At 39.2% G+C, this 12,504-nt stretch overlaps 1 pseudogene; it reads left to right on the top strand.

The window, feature by feature from the left end:
• Positions 1–9,944: 9,944 nt before the first annotated feature.
• LOC149200458 (acyl-lipid (9-3)-desaturase pseudogene) lies at positions 9,945–11,412 on the top strand (annotated as a pseudogene).
• The last annotated feature ends 1,092 nt before the right edge of the window (positions 11,413–12,504 follow it).

Raw genomic sequence — 12,504 nt, 5'->3', positions numbered from 1 at the left:
GATTTCAACTTACATTAATTATTTATTTTAAATAGCCTTTGTTGGAAATACTGAGAGGGGGGGTGAATCACTATTTCTTTTTCCGACTATTGTTTTACCAGTTAAAACATATATATTCAGAACATAAGGTGAAAAACAAGAACAAGTGCTTTTATTAATATAAATTGTGCAGTAAAATAGATACAATATATAGATGGTTGCAATCAGTTTCCAAGCTCCAACTCGGACTTTGGTGAGGCTCCAACCTCCAGAGCACCAACTCTATTTCGCCAAGACACCAATCTTGGACTTAGGAGCACCAACTCCCAAGGACTTCAATCCTTCCAGTTCCTAAGACACCAATCCCAAAGACTCCAATCCTTCTTACTTCTGAGGCATCAACCCTAAGGAATCCTATCCTTCTTACTTCTGAGGCACCAGCCCCAAGCACTCCAATCCTTCTCACTTCTGAGGCACCAACCCCAAGGGTTCCAACCCAATCTTGTCAAGGCATGTTTGATAGTAATCTTCTGCTCTCAGAACTCTTCTCTGTCGAGTTTGTCTGTTTATAGCTTCACTGTAGTCTCCAAGCTACAGTATCAATGACAACTAGTCTTCTTATGAAGTAGTCTTCACAACTCTGCACACTGCCCACACATAGTCTCCAATAGCCTTCATGCTCTTGGATAATGTCTTCACATAGCTTTAGTCAGTCTACTGTTAGCTGCACTAAGCTCTGCATAAAGAAAAACTTCCTATTCAAGCTTATGTTCTCTGCTAGCCACTTCTCCCCTTCGACTGTCTGTTGTCCTGTTGGCCCTTCGGCCCTCTTTCTATTCAACTGGATCCTCTCATTGCCTCTGTCTCCTCCAGCTTATTTCCACAAAAAATTTCAACGGCGTTTAACAACCTTCAACCACTTAACTACCCGCTGTTCTCTGCTTTTTCTGTCTTATTTGTTCCCCATTCCTTTGTCTCCCGGTTTCCTCTCTTCACTGACCCTTTAGCTTCCTCAACGCTCGCTGTCATTTCCTCTGTGCTCGCTTGCTTCATCAGCTTCCCGACTTTAAGTTTCCTCTGTCTATTTTTACTCACAGGACACCTTGATTCAGTGGCGAGAACCAAAACATACATAGAGAACACATATACAAAAATTCGTAACAACGCTCTCCTTTTTTAATGATGGCAGGCATACACAAAGTTGGCATAGTTTAACAGATAGCCATGTCCCAATCGCAATCGCAATCAGCTTGATTCAGCCTCCTGAACTATCGGGAGCATTACTGTATTGCATTTTTGCCTCAAAGGCTGGTGCACAACAAATATTAGAGAGATAATGGTCTTCCCCTTTCGAGACCCAAAAACCCTTCAAAATGTTAAAACTGCAATTTTCCACCTTTTACACAGTTATATGGCTTTTACAGCAGATCCAGATCTGACCGATCGGACGGTCAGGATCCAATCACACTATCGACAATCGACATCACAAGGCTCTTAACTATCGGTGTTTTTCCTTTGGTCCGATGCGATATCACTGGTCGTTATCAGCGATCCATAATAGTCACTTCAATATATATATATATATATATATATATATATATATATATATATATATATATATATATATATATATATATATATATATATATATATATATATATATAGATATATATATATATATATATATATATATATATATATATATATATCCCACTCTGATATGCCGATGCGATACAAATTGACGATCGCAAGTCGTATGGTTTGGGCCGCTCCACTTAAGCGATGCGATAACACCGCTGGACCTGATAGTACTCAACACTCCCTTTTATAAACTTTCAAATCCGCCCTTTTGAATCCGCTAAGTGTTTTAGCGTGATTCCCTTTGGAAATTACTCTCAGCAATGCGATGGATGCGATAATATATCAAGTCATATTACACTGTCGCAACGGGTCCACATACTTTATCGCAATCGGAGTTTTTAGTGTGGCAAGGCCTTAACCACTTGCGATACATAATCCTAACACGATGGACGCGCTATTAAATTGCAACATATTGCAAGGGTCCCATGGGTTTGCGCATATATTATCGCAATCAAAGGGTTTCGGGGGTGACAACCCTTTTGACCTTTGCGATATATATATTGCTCCACTGTTTATATATATGTTGCTCCACTGTTTTCACTTTGTTTATATATATATATATATACATGGGTCTGCGCATATATTATCGCAATCAAAGGGCTTCGGGGGTGACAACCCTTTTGACCTTTGCGATATATATATTGCTCCACTGTTTATATATATGTTGCTCCACTGTTTTCACTTTGTTTATATATATATCCCACTCTGATATGCCGATGCGATACAAATTGACGATCGCAAGTCGTATGGTTTGGGCCGCTCCACTTAAGCGATGCGATAACACCGCTGGACCTGATAGTACTCAACACTCCCTTTTATAAACTTTCAAATCCGCCCTTTTGAATCCGCTAAGTGTTTTAGCGTGATTCCCTTTGGAAATTACTCTCAGCAATGCGATGGATGCGATAATATATCAAGTCATATTACACTGTCGCAACGGGTCCACATACTTTATCGCAATCGGAGTTTTTAGTGTGGCAAGGCCTTAACCACTTGCGATACATAATCCTGACACGATGGACGCGCTATTAAATTGAAACATATTGCAAGGGTCCCATGGGTTTGCGCATATATTATCGCAATCAAAGGGTTTCGGGGGTGACAACCCTTTTGACCTTTGCGATATATATATTGCTCCACTGTTTATATATATGTTGCTCCACTGTTTTCACTTTGTTTATATATATATATATATACATGGGTCTGCGCATATATTATCGCAATCAAAGGGCTTCGGGGGTGACAACCCTTTTGACCTTTGCGATATATATATTGCTCCACTGTTTATATATATGTTGCTCCACTGTTTTCACTTTGTTTATATATATATATATATATATCTTATGCTCTGCTTATGCTTCGCTTATGCACCTTACTCTTGGCATATGCGATAGCTCTGCTCCTCTGATAGAGTATTCGCTATAGTATATTTGTCGGGATTCCGTGCTGATAGTGTATTTGCCTTATAACTCAGTCTTTTTGCCTCTAATAGTGTAAATGCCATATACCTGAGTCTTCCTGCCTCCGATAGTGTATATGCCATATATGCATAGTTTTTGGTTGCCAATAGTGTTAAAGCATATATATATGGGTTTTCGGCCTCCATTTGCGTTAAATGCATATATATATGGTTTTCTCCTCCGATATGGCCCTGTCTGCTCCCGTTAGCTCTATTTTCTTCCTCTGTGGCTCCTATAGCTCTGTTTGCTGCCTCCCATGGCTCTATTTGCTCCCTCCGATGATGGCTCTGTTTACATCCTCTGTTTGCTCCTGTAGCTCTAATAACTTTGTTTTGGCATATATATATATATATATATATATGGTTCCTCCTGTAGCTCCTCTTGGTTCTTCATGGGTATGTATTACATGCAATGCTCTTTCAAAGACCTCCTTGCTCTCATATGAATTCTTTGGTAAATCCTCTTGCTTATGGCTTGACTATCCTAATGGCCTTGCGCCTGTCTCTTCATGGATCTGCTCAGCTTCCCCTTGGCTTCACGTCATCTTCCAGTATCTAGAATATTGCCATACTGACAGCAATAACAACTTAGGTCAACAATCTCCCCCTTTTTTATTGATGGCAATATTCTTCTTCTCTCCTCCTTTGACATCAATGGAAAAGGAGTGCTCTGGGACTCCCCCTATCAAACTGCTTCTGTTCTTCATGAATGGTAGATTTTCATGGGTCTGTGACTCCCCCTATCATGGTGCTCTTGTTCTTTTTATTCAAGATAGAAAGATTGATGCTTTATCATCAATTAGCACATTATTCCCTCTTCATGTCTTAGAACTACTTTATCATGGCTTCAACAATGCTTAAAGATGCTCTACTTCAATGCTCTCAATTGGATTGCAAATAGCCATACACCAAATGTCCAAGTCCAGGCTTTGATGCTTCAATCCATATTGTTGTCTCCATAGGCAGAATTGAGAGACCTTCATAGTCCGAATCAAGAGAAACTACCACTGAGATTGTCTTTCTTGCTGTCTTTCTTCAGATCTAAGTTCATTTGTGTCTCTGTGCTTCTCCTTGAGTGACTGCCATCCAGTATTCAACTTCATTGCTTTTGGATGAAAAGGTGAAAGGTTGTGCCTTGTTGTTGCTATATTTTCTCAGTAATCTGTATCAACTTAAGTTATATTTGACTGCACAACATTCTCCTTTCTATGAGCCATCTTTTCCTTGTGTTCTTGTACAGGTCTCTGCATGTTAATTATGCTAGCAGATTTAGATATACAATCCGTGATTGTCTTTTAAAAGCATTCTGTTGATTTGCATCTATTTGCAATGCTTTAGTTTGTTATATGCTGCCAGCTGATCTTACTTCAAACTCCATTCCAGATGTATCTGTTTGTTTGAAGACTACCTCTATTAGTGTCCAAAATTTATTTGTTCTCACATTAAATCCCTGAGTTAAGACATAAACTTTTGTGATAACAACACCATGGTTGTTTGCCCTATTTTCTCTAGCATTAGATTACTTTCTCGGTTGCTTCAAATACTACTTAGTGATTGAGTGGAAAGAATCTTTAACAACAGTTCAAAGACTGGTTACAGGATCATATGCTTCAATGGAGTACCCCTGAGAAATGATCTTTATCAAAGAATGACTGTTAATATAGTTCAACAAGGATTTCATAAGGACCCTTTCACTATTAGCTTCATCAATAATGATCAAGAATCAAAGGCTCCCCCTAACTGTATGCATCATCTCTTTTGGCAGAGTCTTCTCATAAAATGCTTAGATTGTCAAAATTTAGGCCAATGACATATGTTGTTGGCTGGAGAGCTCAAGGGACTCTCAGATTGTATTTCCTTCCTTCTCCATACTTGTGTAACTTTCTTCTTTTGCATGGTTCTAGCTTGTGTAAGAGCCCAAGTTAAGTTACAGATGTTATGACACTTGAAGCATTCTACATTGTTCATGAATAAGAATTCATGTTTTCTTCCTGCAAAATTGTTTCTTGGAGATTGTTGGGGACTATAATATCTATCTCTATGATATGCTTTACAGTCTTTTTCCATCATCTTCTTGACTGATGGTCATGGTCAATGCTCCTTTTGAGTGAAGGTCATGAAGTTTGTCCCATATACCCTTTGCTGATGAACATTTTCCTAGATTGTTCTTTACAGAATTAGGCAGCCCATTCAAGATTGCCTTTATTTCTTTTGCATTGTACTCCTTGGATTCTCTAGCCATCATGCTATCATCAATCACTGATTTCCAGATTTTAATGCCTTGAGTTTGTAAGAAATTCCTCATTCTCGTTTCCCATATATTAAAGTTCCCATTGAGCCTTGGAGCCTCCTCAAATTGATTGTCTTCTATTTTAGTAGTAGAGGGAGACACATCCTTAGGAGGATGGGAGACTTTCTTTCCTGACTTCGCCATTTGTGTTCTAAAGGTCGACCTTCAAGTTGTTAAGCTTTGAATGAAGGTACCTCCTCTGATACCAATTGTTGGAAATATTGGGGGGGGGGGGTGAATCAATATTTCTTTTTCCGACTATTGTTTTACCAGTTAAAACATATATATTTAGAACTTAAGGTGAACAACAAGAACAAGTTCTTTTATTAATATAAACTATGCAGTAAAATAGATACAATATATAGATGGTTGCAATCAGTTGCCAAGCTCCAACTCGGACTTTGGTGAGGCTCCAACCTCCAGAGCACAACTCTATTTCGCCAAGACACCAATCTTGGACTTAGGAGCACCAACTCCCAAGGACCTCAATCCTTCCAGTTCCTGAGACACCAGTCCCAAAGACTCCAATCCCTCTTACTTCTGAGGCCTCAACCCCAAGGACTCCTATCCTTCTTACTTCTGAGGCACCAGCCCGAAGGACTCCAATCCTTCTCACTTTTGAGGCACCAATCCCAAGGGTTCCAACCCAATCTTGTCAAGGCATGTTTGATAGTAATCTTCTACTCTTAGAACTCTTCTCTGTTGAGTGATGTTTGTTTATAGCTTCAATGTAGTCTCCAAGCTACAGTATCAATGACAACCAGTCTTCTTATGAAGTAGTCTTCACAACTCTACACACTGCCCACACATAGTCTCCAATAGCCTTCATGCTCTTAGATAATGTCTTCACACAGCTTTAGTCAGTCTACTGTTAGCTGCACTAAGCTCTGCATAAAGAACAACTTCTTGTTCAAGCTTATGTTCTTTGCTAGCTAGTTCTCCCCTTCGACTGTCTGCTATCCTGTTGGCCCTTCAACCCTCTTTCTATTCAGCTGGATCCTCTTGCTGCCTCTGTCTCCTCTAGCTTATTTCCACAAAAATGTTCAACGATGTTCAACAACATTCAACCACTTAACTACCCGCTATTCTTTGCTTTTTCTATCTTATTTTTTCCCCATTCCTCTGTCTCCCAGTTTCCTCTCTTCACTGGCCCTTTAGCTTCCTCAATGCTTGCTGTCATTTCCTTTGTGCTTGCTTGCTTCTTCAACTTCCCGGATTTTGGTTTCCTCTGTCTATTCGTGCTCACAGGACACCTTGACTCAGTGGCAAGAACCGAATCATACATAGAGAACACATATACAAAAAATCATAACATCACTCTCCTTTTTTAATGATGACAAACATACACAGAGTCGGCATAGTTTAATGGACAACCACGTCCTAATCGCAATTGCAATCGTCTTTTTTCAGCCTCCTGAACTATAGTTTAGGCCTCTAGAACTATCGGGAGTGTTACTGTATTACATTTCTGCCTCAAAGGCTAGTGCACGAAAAATATCAGAGAGATAATGGTCTACCCCTTTCGAGACCCAAAAACCCTTCAAAATGTTAAAACTGTGATTTTCCACCTTTTACATAGTTATATGGCTTTTACAGCAGATCCAGATCTGACCGATCGGATGGTCAGGATCCAATCGCAGTATCGACAATCGGCATCACAAGGCTCTCAATTATCGGTGCTTTTCCTTTGGTTCGATGCGATATCGCTGTTCGCTACCGGCGATCTGCAATAGTCGCTTCAATATATATATATATATATATATCTCACTCCGATATGTCGATGCGATACAAATCGGCGATCGCAAGTCGTAAGGGTTTGGTCCACTCCACTTAAGCGATGCGATAACACCGCCAGATCCGATAATACTCAACACTCCCTTTTATAAACTTTCAAATCCGCCCTTTTGAATCCGCTAAGTGTTTTAGTGCGATTCCCTTTGGAAATGACTCTCGACGATGCGACTGATGCTATAATATATCAAGTCATATTACACTGTTGCGGTGGCTCCACATACTTTATCGCAATCAGAGGTTTTAGTGTGGCAGAGCCTTAACCACTTGCGATACATAATCCTGACGCGGCGGACATGATATAAAATTGCAACGTATTGCAATTGTCCCATGGGTCTGCGCATATATTATGGCAATCAGAGGGTTTCGGGGGTGACAACCCTTTTGAACTTTGTGATATATATATTGCTCCGCTGTTTATATATACATTGCTCCACTGTTTTCACTTTGTTTATATATATAAATATAAATATATATATATATATATATTTCTCCACTTATGCACCTTACTCTTGGCATATGCGATAGCTCTACTCCTCCGATAGAGTATTTGCCATAGTATATTTGCCGGGATTCCGCGCCAATAGTGTATTTGCCTTATAACTCAGTCTTTCTGCCTCCGATAGTGTAAACGCTATATACCTGAGTCTTCCCTTCTCTGATAGTGTATATGCCATATATGCATAGTTTTTGGCTGCCGATAGTGTTAAAGCATATACATATATGGGTTTTGGCCTCCGTTTGCGTTATATATATATATATATATATATGTTTTCTCCTCCGATATGAACCTGTCTGCTCCCGTTAGCTCTGTCTGCTTCCTCTGTGGCTCCGATAGCTCTGTTTGCTGCTTCCCATGGCTCTGTTTGCTCCCTCCGATCCAATGGCTCTGTTTGCGTCCTCTGTTTGCTCTTGTAGCTCTAATAACTCTGTTTTGGCATGCATATATATATGGCTCCTCCCGTAGCTCCTCTTGGTTCTTCTTGGGTATGTATTACATGCAATGCTCTTTCAAAGACCTCCTTGCTTTAATATGCATTCTTTGGTAACTCCTCTTGCTTATGGCTTGGCTATCCTGATGACCTTGCTCCTGTCTCTTCATGGATCTGCTCGGCTTCCCCTTGGCTTCATGTCATCTTCTAGTATCTAGAATATTGCCATATTGACATCAATGACAACCTAGGTCAACAACCTTCTACCAAATGATGCATACTTGGGTTGCCTTTTTAAAATATTCTCATATACAAGTTTTATTACCAAAATTTATCTTGTTTAGGTACCCTAAAATTAACCTTGCTCCAAAATTCATATGAAGTTAGGATGGTTGAAGTTTCAAATTCAATTCCTAGGAATAAGGAAACTTTAAACTTTCTTTATCCTTACGTAAATAACCTAGTGGCTATTATAATTTAACCAAGTCCTTTCACTAAAATAGGATATAATTATGTAATTAAGCATATTCACCACGAGTTACTTTCCACCATTAGTTATGCATTTGTTAGCACAAAAATAAGGAGTAAAAATGTAAATGTGAAACTTCGAGCCCTCCAAAATTGATGGAAATCTTTGTCCAAGTGCCTAGATAGATCACATCTTTTAATGTGCAATTTTTTTCCAAATTTAACACTCCAAACAAAATTTAAACTTCTAAAAATGTAATCTCTTTCCATATTTAATAAATCCAAAAAAATCCAAAATTAAAATAGGTATAAATCCAAAAATTTAATCTCTTTCCATATTTAATAAATCCAAAAAAATCCAAAATTAAAATAGACATAAATCCAAAATTAAAATAGGTTGTAATTTTTATCGCGAGCATTGTTTTTTTAATTGATTAATTATAAATATTGGTTATGACTTGGTTTTGGATTATATAATATAAACAAGTAAATTGTTTTCTGAAATTTAAAATATAATGCTTTCTCACGCATCAAAATTGTAGATATTCTCTTCGAGAACGACCTAATTTAAAATGATTTAAAATTAGGTCAATTGACTAAAATTTTAAAAGACATTTGAATCTGGCAGCGCCTAACCAGCCATACATAGGGTATTCAACGCGCCGGGAGATGCACGGGACATAGCCCGCTAACACGCGAATTGCTCTTTTTTATTTAGTGGCGAGTTTCCGAATTCGCGTGTTAGCGGGCTATCTCCCATGCATCTCCCGACGCATTGAATACCCTATGTATCACTGATTAAGCACTTCCTTTGAATCTCACCCCACGTTGTGAAAACCTAACCTCATTGCGAAGAGTTCTGGACTTCAATGTGAAGAAACCTAAACTCACATCAAAATTCAGATCACAAACTATAAAGTCGTGAATATTAATGTTTTCAATTTATTAGTGAATATATGGTTTTTAAGGATGTCTGAAAATTAGGAAGAAAATCGGATACCATTACGTGTCAGTGCCACGTCCAAATCTTTTGGGCAACCTAATCCTCTGACCTACCATTCAAAGACCTCAATCCATTTTGTTAATATAAAAACCTTCCCTCCAATGTGTACAGCTCATCAGTAACGTGTACAACTCATCATTTTTTTTCCACAGGTTGAACGGGAAGTTGGAACCCTCCAAAATATCTAAGACTCTTAACTCACCCGGTCGTGATCGCGGTCAAAGTGGCAACTGCAGTCCGTTGAGACCATATCGCTCTATAAATGCAGAGCCGCAAGCATCTCAGAGCAGGGCGCTGGATCGTTTAGCTGGTAATGGGCAGGAGAACGATTTGCTTTGAGATTGAGAAATAATCTAAAAGCATTCAGATCCACGTCCGGACCTTAAAACGACGGCCATGGATGATCTTGCCAGCCCAAAGAAGAGTCCCTCATGGAGGAAAATCAGCACTGCAGAGCTGAAAACACATGATAAGCCAGATGATCTGTGGATTTCGATAAGTGGGAAGGTTTATGATGTCACTAAATGGTTGGACAATCATCCTAGAGGGGAACTGCCTCTGTTAAATCTTGCAGGCCAGGATGTGACGGATGCATTCATTGCCTATCATCCGGGCTCTGCCTGGAAGTATTTGGATCAGTTCATGATTGGCATTCATGAAGATTATGAAGTTTCTGAGATTTCGAAGGATTATCGTAAGCTTTTGGGGGATTTGAAGAAGGCTGGGCTGTTTAAGGGGCCTCTGTTAGTTTATTTCTTGATAAGTTTATGGATGATGGCAGCGCTGGTTTTGAGTTTAGTGGGTGTGGTGTTTTATGAAGGGTTTTGGCTTCATGTTGGATGTGGCGTTTTGTTGGGGGCAGTGTGGATTCAGAGTGGATGGATTGGGCACGATTCGGCTCACTGTGGGCTTGTAGGTCATAAGAAAATAGATAGGATTATTCAGTTAGCGGCTGGAAATTGCATGTCTGGGATTAGTATTGCGTGGTGGAAGAGAAATCATAATTCCCATCATATTGCATGAAATAGTTTGGATCATGATCCGGATCTTCAGTATGTGCCCTTGTTTGCAGTGTCTTCTGGGTATTTTGGTTCTTTGTATTCTTATTTCTATGATAGGAAAATGAATTTTGATGGCCTGGCTAGGTTTTCTGTGAGTTACCAGCATTGGAACTTTTATCATGTCATGGCGGTTGCGAGGATCAATTTGTTTGGGCAGTCGATTGCTTTGCTTTTGTCTAAGAAGAGAGTCCCACACAAGGGTGTCGACCTCGCGTGCATTATTGTGTTCTGGATTTAGTTTCCACTTTTGGTTTCCTGCATGCCTACTTGGGCTGAGAGGACAGCGTTTGTGTTGTCTAGCTTTGCTGTGACCGGGATCCAGCATGTTCAGTTTTGTTTAAGTCATTTCTCTGGCGGTGTGTATATTGGCAAGCCTCGTAGTAATACATGGGTTCAGTCTCAGACAAATGGGCCAGTTAACATCTTATGTTCTCCTTGGATGGACTAGTTTCATGGAGGTTTGCAGCATCAGATTGAACATCATCTGTTCCCAAGGTTGCCCAGGCACAATCTGAGGAAAATTTCTCCATTTGTGCAATCTCTGTGTGCCAAACACTGCTTGCACTATGCCAATGTGCCATTCTGGGAGGCTAATTTGTTGACCATTGGGGTTCTTCGTACTGCAGCTCTGTAAGCTCAAGACATGTCCAAGCCTGTGCCGAAGAACTTATTGTGGGAGGCGGTTAACACCCAGGGTTAATATTGTTGTTATTCTTTGCTTTTGTTATTCTAGCAGTTAGTTTGTTTTTCTACTTGAGTTTCTGAAAGCTGGTGAGATTACTTTTGCCTCTTGGTAGCACTATATTATGTGTCATCTGAAGTTGTAAAAGAATCCGATCCCTTGAAAATGCAGATACTTTTGCCTTTTCAGGTCTGGGTTTTATAATAAAACTCCAATTTCCAATGTAAATCGGACGCCGCTGACATGATTTCTGTCAATTCATGAATTAAAAACCCAAGGCTGACTCGTTGTTAACTTGACTTAAGAAATAAATGGAAACACGCCAAATCTATTACAACTCTGAGATTTCAAAGGCAAACTGATGTTCTCAAATGCACAACAAGAATTCGGAGGTTGCAAATACCTCCGAGATTGAGCAAATTTAATAAAGATACACTCTCATCACAGAGACCCATATCTCTATTTTAGGCCGCCCTTTTTAAAGTACTCCAAGGAAGTAGTTGGTCTACAATCATTAATTATTGATCTTGTAGGATGTCACTATGTGATAGTAGTTATATGTGTTCAAATCTCTATTTTAGGCAGCCATTTTTAAAGTACTCCAAGGAAGTAGTTGGTCTACAATCATTAATTATTCATCTTGTAGGATGTCACTATGTGATAGTAGTTATATGTGTTCAAAATTGTAAAGGAAACTGTAGGTGTTCCAGTTTCCATGTTGCATTCATTGCTAAGAATCTTACTTCTTTGGTTACTTCTCATTCACATGAAAGTTTCCTTGTGTTAATTTCTTGAGAAGACACAATAAATCCATGGTTTTGGCTTATGATAATATTATGTATACCAATCCATGTGTTGATATCCTAGTTGGATCAAATGCATATCTATCTAAATTAAAGCCTTGAGTTCTATGTATCATTCGAACACATGCTAACTAAATCAGAAATTGTTTCCATACCATGAATTAAGACTGTACCCAGGTACATAGAAATGTTTATACAATGCACAAGAATGGTGCCCAAGTGGGGGTGTTTGTTTGTCACATAAGTCATGATATTTGTTCCTTAACAATTGCCCAATGCTTAAAACTGTAAATTTTATCCAAACAACAACTAGGTTGCAGTTTCCTTGTATATGCCTTCAATGTTCCATCAACACTAAAGACAAGGCCACCTTTTATGTTGTGTTTCCATGAATA

Source organism: Pinus tabuliformis, chromosome 2_1, assembly GCF_031772625.1.
Source record: "Pinus tabuliformis cultivar Carrire ecotype Pingquan chromosome 2_1, CPIR1, whole genome shotgun sequence".
Classification (NCBI taxonomy): Eukaryota; Viridiplantae; Streptophyta; class Pinopsida; order Pinales; family Pinaceae; genus Pinus; species Pinus tabuliformis.
This window is presented reverse-complemented; position numbering and strand designations above follow the sequence as displayed.